Source organism: Typha latifolia, chromosome 6 (assembly GCF_019914945.1).
Source record: "Typha latifolia isolate L0001 chromosome 6, TyphaL0001v2, whole genome shotgun sequence".
Classification (NCBI taxonomy): domain Eukaryota; kingdom Viridiplantae; phylum Streptophyta; class Magnoliopsida; order Poales; family Typhaceae; genus Typha; species Typha latifolia.
In genome coordinates, this window is record NC_133091.1 from 9,494,205 (window position 1) to 9,504,812 (window position 10,608).

Genomic DNA, 10,608 nt, shown 5'->3' on the forward strand with positions numbered 1-10,608 from the left:
GTCGACGAATGATTCAGCTCTTTCCAATGCTACTAGATTATCTTTAGTGGCTCAAGTAATCAGACATTGATGCAATTCTCCTCATACTATATATTCATATAAATTCGTGTGGGAGATGAGAGAGCTCTTCTAAGATAAGAGTAGCAATTCCTAGAACTATATCTTGGATTGGTGATTCATGTAATGCCCTCGCCCGGCACGGGCACGTTTACATCCACGCGCCCACACGGCACGCGCGGCACACGCGACAGGACAGGCGGGACCCGTCACGCACAGATACTCTCCTATACACATACAATCATGATATCATCAAATACTACCTACTAATATATCTATAATCACATAACCCATCACCAATTAAATCATATTATTAACCAAATAAACCTGTTAACATATGAATATTCCAGTCCATAATAATATACATTAAACCATTACATAATCTGGTAGGACCCACATAGGCCACAACAAACCATCAAGATACAACTAAAATGACTAATATGAGAGTACACTATGATTCGACCTGTATTATACAATTCATCGTCTAATACAACAGTGTACAAATATCAAATACTGGTACAACTCAATTCCTATATAAATTATCATCTATACCGTCTCGCATCTATAGCTTATCTCATCATCGCTCTAAAATATCTTTTCAAGATATCTTAAGTCGCTATCACATACCACGTATCTGAGGGGGTTAGAAAAGAAATAAAGAGAGTCATGAGCAAAACGTTCAATGAATAGACTTTACCCCAAATCAGTGATGTCAAACAGAGAGTAAATTATGTACTGGATAATATGAATCAGAAAGAGCATCATGTCATGAATGAGTATATGAATGTTCCTCAATAATACATAAATGAAAAATAGATAACATGTCATATCATAACTGGTAGAATATATAATCATCGACAATGTATAAATAAATCTCCATGTCATACCATCATCATAACTCTCTCTCAAATATGATACATGATGCATGCCGACCATGACCATGCTATGATATCAAATGCAACCATATATAATGCATATTGATCACTCGATAATTAGGTAACCAAATAATAATGAAATCATATGCATTTCTCAGCATCACAATCATCAATTATCACCGACATCTTGGTATAATATCATCATACTAGACCACTGTGCACAGTCAACACCCGGTACCCGGTCTCAACATCATGCCCGAAGGCTCAGAGCATACTCTGTCATCCACAAGGAGTATCTCAAATATAATCATACCCTGCCATCCGCTAAGGGTATCAACATCCATCCAGACCGGGCACCCTCATAGTTGATAGAAACCTCGTGAGGATAACTCGCCACATATGCCCTGGTGAACGGTATGTGTCCAAATGTCTGCTGCGCACACAGACTAACGACCTCGGACGTAAGGCCAACAGGATCGCAACTATGTTGAGCGATCAAACATCCACTAAGCGCGTCCTAACCCTTGCGCCCACTCGGGTATCCTCACGTTTTCTATCAACTATCCTATCAATCACATTTTATGTTTTCTATCTAAATGACAGATCATATGCATATATCCAATACGATAGCAAGTCAATGCATAACAGGAATTTAGGTGGAATAGGAATCAAGAGAAAAATGATGTAATGCAGTCTCCAACTGTATTGTCAACACATGCATACTCATGCTAATCTATTACATGCATACTCATGCTACAAATCAACTGGACATAACCTCACAACAGTAGAATCATCTCTCATCATCTCTATTTATCACCAATGTACTAATATTCTAGATCGGCCTAATCAAATGGCCAAAACATGCATGTACATAATATATAATATAATCTAATTTGAGAAAGGGATCTAGGGGATAAGATTACTCACCGTCTGATCAGAAGACACAAACCACGCATCTCTCACGTCCGTCAGGTAACCAAGTGACACTCATCGCTAGCAAGGTCCACGGGGTCTCAAATAAGGGGGTTCCAGATCTAAAATATTTAAGTAGTATGATGTTAGCTGTTTATCTAATTAGAATTAATTCAGTTAAAATATAAAGGTTTATTAGGTTTAGAATCACTTTTCTTTATTTTTGATTGCATAACTAGGTCTATAATATAGATACGATTCAAATATTATAATTCTATTATTATTATAAAATGTTAGTTATAACATAAGGAGAAAATGCATGTTTCCTTTTATATGAGAGTATTTCTAAATATATAATTATAAAATAAAATAAAAGGCTAAATAAGTATAGACAAGGTCTAATTATAATTAATTTTATAATTCAAACACTATCTTGATTAATTAGGGGCAATGCAGTCTTTACTCGATAAAATAATAAATAAATAACTAAATAAGCTTAGTATTTTATTTGTTGCAGAATAATCATAAAATTAATAAAAATACTTAAAATATATATGATGAGGGTATTAGAATATAAATCTAATAATTAAAATTTACAAATCTATCTATTAATCTAATAGATATATAAATAAATAAATAAATATAAGTATTACCTATATTATATCTAATTAATCATTAATTATAAAATTATCATTAATAAAATTATATTGAAGAATATATAATATTATTAAAATAGTTAATGTCTAAATAATCTATTTGCATTAATTAAGAAGAAAAATACCTAAATAAAATAACATAAATAATTAATAAATAATTAATAAATTAATTAAATCTGCCATAAGTGCTGGGCCGAGCCCAGCACTGTGCAGAGAAGAAAAAAAGAAGAAGTAGAAGCCGAGGAGGAAGAAGAAAAAGAAGGAAAGCAGAAGACGAAGAAGGAGGAGGAGGAGAAGAAGAAGAAGAAGAAGAGAAGAGGAAGAGAAGAAAGAGAGAAGGTGAGGGAGGAGCTTATGGACCCGGGCCCGCGGGGAGGGCACCGGCCGCTGTTGGCCAACCAGCGGCCGGCCTCTCGCCAGCGACTCGGCTCCGACGAGCTCAAGCAAGAGAGAGAGAGAGAGAGAGAGAGAGAGGGAGAGAGAGCTTCTCACTGGTGGCAGCGGCTTCGAGAAGGTGGCGACGGGCCGACGTCGACGACGAGGAGTGCGAAAGATAGTGGAGAGAGAGTGGAGTGAGAGAGAGAGAGAGACCGAGAGAGATAAATAGATAGAGAGAGAGATTTAAAGAGAGAGAGAGGAGGCGGTGGAGGGGGTTGCGGCGGTGCCGGGGCCCGCCACGGCCAGCTGGCCGCAAACCGTTGGCAGCAGCAGCGGGCACGTGGCGCCCCCACCATGCAAGTTGCATGGGCACGAGGCTGGCCATAGTGTGGCCAGTCGCGTCGTGCCCATAATTTTATTATTATTATTATTATTAATTTTTTTTTTTTAAAGATTGGTTTGTTACAATTCAACCTCCTCCTCTATGCTCCTTAAAATAAGGATAAGGAATATCTAAGTTTTATACTAGGACAGGCCACCAAAGAAATTTTTTTAATGGTTCTAAATTTGATCTTTCTTTCGTTATCCTATGTACACTGCCTAGACTCCATTTATCCGGTCTGAATGCCACTTAAGTTTTATTAAATGATGTGTTATGACTGTCTAGATGCCCTCAATCCTATCTGGATGAGGTCTTGAAACTTTGTTTTCTAAGTTCAGTTCTGCATTAGTTAACTTGTTCTGATTTTCCATAAGCTAGACTTGATCGTACAATTTGAATATAATTTATACAACTCAATTAAATACGATTTTATCCATAAATTTGTCATTATAAAAATATCCAATATGAATGTTAGATATTTCTAATCTCTATATAAGTGATACAGAAGTTTAGAGAAAGGCATCCAACTCAGGGAAATAATAATAAATCATCTATGTGTTCTACCATCCCTCACGTAGTAAAATTCTTATAAATCGTGAGGAGAGGCATCATCGTATGTCTAGGAGCTGAGCTATAGTTAATGAGTTAATGATCATCTATGGTACCAGAGGAACTAAAATAACATCATCTTCATCAATATCTTTCACTATCACCACACCAACACTTGTTTGAGGTTGATCTGTCGCTTGGGTGGTTACCAAAGGGGTACAATATTTTTCTCAGGAGTAGTTAATTAGGCGGTTCATGTTTAAAATGTAACTTAAATACTCAGACATTCAAGTATATAAAGAGGTTGTAAGTAAGTTTTATTTTTATTGCTTAGTAAAATAAGATTAATCGATTGGACAGATTTGTAATTTTTTTCTCTATATACAAGAGTTGTTTTCCACGTTAAAAAAATTCGTCTTTGTGTGTTAATCGTGTTTACTTGTACTTCTTACTCGTATTCATACTTTTTAGTTTCTACTCGTACTAGGATTTCCACTCACTTACTCAAGTTTAATTTTCATTATGAGAGAAGGATTCAGATTTCCTAATTAATTTTGGTTTCCAAAGTTTAATTTTTATTCGGTTTTGTAAACTTAGTAGGACTTAATTTTCCTAAACCAATGCTGATTTAGTTTTTGACTTTAATTTGAGATTTTCTATTTTTATCTCTAAATTTAGTCGGTCTAGGAATCTTTTCTCTCCCACAAATTTTCACTCCAGGACTAGACTAGGCTTTATCTTGGCTTGAGCCCGGTTTCTCTTTTTGGTCGGCTCATGCCTGATTCAATCCGTGATAGACCCAAGATGGTTGAGATAACTACGCGTAACTCTAAACACAGAACTCAAGCACCAACCAAGCTTAAATTGCACCTTGGGTGCTCTACATTTTGTAAAATGAAATCAAATATGTAACCAAATTGAATCTTATTTCTATATGTATATACATAGTTATATATATATATATATATATATATATATATATATATATATATATATTTAACTGGTCAAACTTAGCTCATTCTTGAGCTTGATCGAGCCTTATCGTCTCTTGACACTAGAGGTGATCATCGGCCGAGCCTACCGAGCCAACCGGGCCGAGCACTATGTTCGCCGGCCTGCCCACGAGTGAATTAGGTCTGGCCGGGTTCAGGCCGGGCTAGAATAATCTAGCTTATTACCGCCCATCAACCCGTTAGAGAGCGGGTTGGCCCTGGATCGGGCTGGGCTGGGCTCGGCTAAGCTTAATGGGTGGGTATTATAGACAAAAGGATAACATTATGAAAAACCCCTAGACACAAGTATGTATGTAAATACTAGACAATGATATCACTCGTTCGCTTAAGTAAAAGTCCGTATAAATATTAAGAACGAAAGCAGAGATGAACGGCAAGATTTTAACGTGGAAAAACTCAAACGGGAAAAAACCATGGATCCAAACTCGGATCAAAATCAATCACTAGAATAGTAGCAGTTACAAGACTGACTCACAAAACAACCCGTCGATCCAAACGACTTTGTTCTTCTCAGTCTTGCTCACTAGAACCCACGATTCACTGCTTCTCGTGATTGAAGTCCAACATCAGTAGCCCTCAAGATTGATCTTTCGTCTAGATAGCCCTTAAGACAAAAGATTAACTTTTGTATTAAGTGGAACCTTGTTAGTTGAAGAACCGATGTAGCCTCAAGAAGTCTCCTTCAATAATACTTCTTCAACCACCCTAGAGATAGGGTATCACAATCCTTATATATGATCTCCAAGATAGAGCCAAATCCAAATCTTATCCGTACTCACGAAAGTCCAATATTTTCAAACTTCGTTGGTGCGTTCGAACGCGGCCCGGGTGCGTTCGAACGGGCTCGAGTGTGTTCGAACGCGATAACTTGAATTCTTCAGGTTGCGTTATCGCGTTCGAACGCGTTTGTGAACGCAGCTCTCGGTCTGTGTGAACGCAGTACCCACGTTCGAACACGTTTGTGAACGCAGCTCTCGGTCTGTGTGAACGCAGTACCCGCGTTCGAACGCGTTTGTGAACGCAGCTCTCGGTTTGTGTGAACATAATACCCGCGCTCGAAGGCATTTTTGAACACACCGCATTCGAACGCGTTTGTGAATGCGGTGTGAACTCAACAACTTTTTCCAATAATTTTACAATTCTTCAAACCAGAGATATTCTAGACTTGTATAAAGCTCATATACATGTAAAAATATACTTAGAATATTTTGTACACAATTGCCAATAATTAAAAACCTAACAATCTCCCCCTTTGGCAATTTGTGACAAAACATCTAGTTTACAAGATATTACAAAGAATTCAAAATGAGCATTCAACAAGTCTAGTACTTTTAGCACATCAATCCCTGCAAATAAAAATATACCAAACCAAGATCAAGTGAAAATAACTTGAAATGAATAACAATCCAAACACAAGTTATCAAGTAAGCAGTTAACAAGTACTCAAGCAAACAAAGTTCACAAGTATTCATGCAAAGGTATTTAAGTAGTAAACATAAACTACTAAACTCCCCTTACGCCATTACTCCCCCTACACCAGTAAACTCCTAAACTCCAAACACCAAGCACACGTCTAAACTCACACTCACTCTCCCCCTTTTTGACACAAATGCCAAAGACAAGCAACTCGGAAAGAACTGACGCTGAAGAATCGACAACACGGAGTCGAGAACGGTCCCCTGACGAGCTTGCTCAGCTCATAAATCATTCACGACCGAATGGAGGTTCTGCACCTGAGTGCTAAGTTGATCGAAATGGTCAAAGAACTGTGGTAACTCCCCCTCAGTGTGAGATGACTCATCATCCGAACTGTCATCAGAAATGTCGAGGTGTGAGGAACGTCCAGCAGCAGAAAAGGACGGTTTGAGAGGAGACGACTGATCATGAGCTTGACTCCGCTTAAGAGTTATCCGATCCAACGGTTTTTACGAAGTAAGGGAAGCTTCCGAGGCATCCACTCGCACCCCACTCTGAGTGCACAAATTGGTAATAAATATGCCAAACGGCAACCCTTCACGAGGCGCTTCTTTCTGTGCAGCTGTCAAAATGGAATCGTAGATCACTGCAGCCAAAACAACAGAAACTCCTGACAACATCGCATGAAAGAGGAAAGCATGATCAGGACTAATACTAGAATGACGAGTCTTAGGGGTGACGTTGTACAGACGAAGTAGGTGAAGCATGCGAGCCACTGATGTCAGTTTCGCATGAGGCATCATGTTGCCCTTCCAACGTTCCCCTTTGATTAACACAGTACCAGCATATTCGTTGACATCAGGAAGTGGAGCAAACGATGGATACTAGAACTCACCATCAGGAAGTTGGAGTTCTGCACGAATAACATCGGAGTCCAAGTAGATCGAAACCCCACGGATAGTAGAACGTATACAGCGTTCTAAAACCGTGGCATTACTGAAAAATTCCCTAATCACTTCCACATATGCAGTCCTGCTCATCTGACACACGGATAACCATCCTTGCTCAGTAAAGATCTGTTCGATCCCCAAGGCAGAAAAATCAAAAATGACCACGGGTCGTTCACAAATAACAGGTCGAGTGCCAAAATTGTGTTTGTAACGCCCTGCAGCCGTAGATGTAGAAAACTTGGGAGCCGAAGTAGGTGAGGAAGGCAGCCTAGGTTTCTTGGAAACTACAGCTTTTCTAGGCATTCTTTTGAAAGAAACAAGATGCAAGATTCAATACATGCCCAACGCAAACAAAAAAATAGCAAGAAATCCAAAAAAATATTCAAGAAACCATGAAGGCCCTAAATGAAATTCATCATCCACTTGAAAACGCTAATATATCACGTTCAATCATACAAGAAACATCAAGATAGTATCTTTAACGTGATCAAAACTCGAAAACGCACGAAATCAGTCAAGATCAAGATACTTAATTGAATAAAAAAATAAAAAAATTGATGGATGATCATACCTCGAAAAAGTGAAGAAAAACTAAGAAAGTCGGCCGAAAGATGCTAGATCCAGAGGAGAACTACTTTTTAAAAGGGTTTGTAGTGAGAAATTTGATGAAAAAGACCAAGATCTTGAAGATTTGAGAGAGAGAAAATGAATGGTTTCTAGGGTTTGGAAGATGGAAGATGAAAACCCTTGGGTTCAGACGCAATAGATTCAATACATAGAATATGACAATCGAATGAAATAAGTCATACACAGATCAATCAAATCGTCAAAAGCATATTATAATCAATTCTAATGCATCACTCAAAATTAAATTAATCTTAATTGATCATAACAATATGCATATGCAAGATAAGCATAGATAACATGAAACATTCTTAAATAAACTTTCTTATTTAAACAATGATACAACACAGTAGTCAAACCGACTTAGTATTTAAATTTACATTTTTCGACTTATTCTCCATAACAGAACAGGAATTTTTCCTGTAAATTTTTTTTTTATATACATAAACCATATAGGTGCAATGATGGCTTTCACACATAAGTAGGTGGCCTTTTTCTTGTAATATATATCAAACAATGTGCAAGAAGATATTCACAAATATCAAAATAAAATTTATTTAATTTGCAAGCAATGTACTGAGTCAAACTGAACTCTAAACAAGATGATTTTCACACTAACTCATTGTAGCCCTTTTCATTGATCTTTTATGAACACATTTATGATGACTAAGCATCAGGTCAAACTGTGCAAATCAACGTCAATAGTGAGCTATTTAAAAAAACATTTCATGATGTCATGCTCACTCAAGAATATACACACATTATGAGTGCATTAAATTTAGTTTAATTATCATAGAAGTCGAGAGAGTGAATAAATCAGAAATGACACAATATACTACAAGATGACAAAATTGACTATAATAACTCATAATCAAGAGAAAAATCATATCTATATGTCAAGAGTATATTATTGAATCTAAGAGTGTATCAAATTTAAACTCTTGACAAATCTGAAACTAAAACCAAAGAAAAGTTCAGAGTAATGAAAACCTAAAAAAAATGAAATGAGATAATTAAAAAAAAACACGCAAACCAAAAAAATTAATCCAAAGCACAAATCTCTAAAGAAGTACGAAGATACTGAAATCTCTATAAATCCAAAAGTTTTGTAAATAGATCACCCAACTGTTTCTCCGTCTCAACATGTTCTAGAGCTATTGTTTTGTCTTCAACTAACTCGCGTATAAAATGATGTCGGATATCAATATGTTTTGTACGCGAGTGTTGAACAGGATTTTTCGATATATTAATAGCATTCATGTTGTCACAATAAAGTACCATAGTATCTTTTTCAATGCCATAATCTTTGACCATCTGTTTCATCCATAGTAACTGAGAACAACAACTTCCTACTGCAATGTACTCGACCTCCATAGTAGATAAACATATCGAGTTTTGTTTCTTATTATGCCAAGCAACCAGATTGTTTCTAATATAAAAATATCCACCTGAGATATTTTTTCTATCATCACATGAACCTGCCCAATCAGAATCCGTGTATCCAGATATGATAGCTCTCGAGTCATAAGTAAACCAGATACCTAAGTCAACTGTATCACCGACATATTTTATGATACGTTTCACAGCAAACAAATCTGTCTCCTTAGGTTCAGACTAAAACCTAGCACACATACCGACACTAAATGCAATGTCAGGTCTACTAGTAGTTAAGTACAAAAGACTACCAATCATGCTCATATAGAGTGTCTGATCAACACTTTTTCTTAAAATATCCTTACCTAGTTTGGTAGTAGTAATAATATGAGTTCTAGCATATTTTGCATTTTTCTAAACCGAATTTAGTCACAAGATCTTTAGCATAATTGATTTAAGCGATAAATATCCCTCTTTCCAATTGAGTAATTTGAAGTCCCAAAAAGAAATTCAACTCACCCATAATGTCATCTCAAAATGACTATGCATGAGATCTGCAAACTCCTTAGCTAACAATTGACTCGTTGCCCCGAAGACAATGTCATCCACATATATTTGTGCCACAACTAAACTCTTGTTCGACCGTTTAATAAACAATGTCTTGTCCACTTCCCCTCGAGTCTCATCAAAATCTATACCCTCAACCTGAGTATATACCCGTGCTACTAGTCTAGCTTTATTTTGAATTATATTGCCATGTTCATCACTTTTATTCTTATAAATCTATTTTGTTCCAATGACGTTCATATTCTTAGTTCTAGAACTAAATACCAAACATCATTCCTAAAAAATTGCTCTAATTTCTCATGCATAGCATTAACCTAAGAATCGTCTAACAATGATTCCTTCACATTTTTAGGTTCAAAAGAAGATGTATAACAAGTAAATGATACCTCACTTTGGATTTGTCGTCATGTCTTAATTGGTTCATTCACGTCTCCAATCACTTATGACAGTGGATGATTTGATTTCACTCTGGCAGATGGTTCCAATACGTTGCAGTTATCTTTGTTCATTTCAACTTTGTCCTCGTCCTGATTCTCAATTTCCAGATCAAGCTTCTTTCCTTTTTCTTCGTCATATGTATCTGCAGAAACAAAAATAGGAGTAGCTTTAGTTAAATCAGTTGTAGATTCATCTATCATAACATTAGCAGATTCCATAATAGTAGAAGTGTCAAGATTAAATACTCTGTAGGCTCTACTATTATTCGAATACCCTAAGAAGATGCCTTCATTACTTCTAGTGTCAAATTTAGTCAAATATTCTCGATCACGTAAGATATAGCATTTACTACCAAAAACTCAAAAATATTTAACACTAGGTTTCTTACCTTTCCAGATTTTATATGTAGTCATTTTT

The 10,608-nt window shown here is 36.5% G+C and overlaps 1 long non-coding RNA gene across 1 annotated transcript; it reads right to left on the bottom strand.

Annotated features, from left to right (window-relative positions):
* Positions 1-421: 421 nt before the first annotated feature.
* On the bottom strand, positions 422-10,370 carry LOC140790232 (uncharacterized). The gene is made up of 2 exons (XR_012109348.1): positions 10,140-10,370; positions 422-691 (listed from the first exon to the last, which is right to left on the bottom strand). It is a non-coding gene; the product is annotated as an uncharacterized lncRNA (long non-coding RNA).
* Between the last annotated feature and the right edge of the window lie 238 nt (positions 10,371-10,608).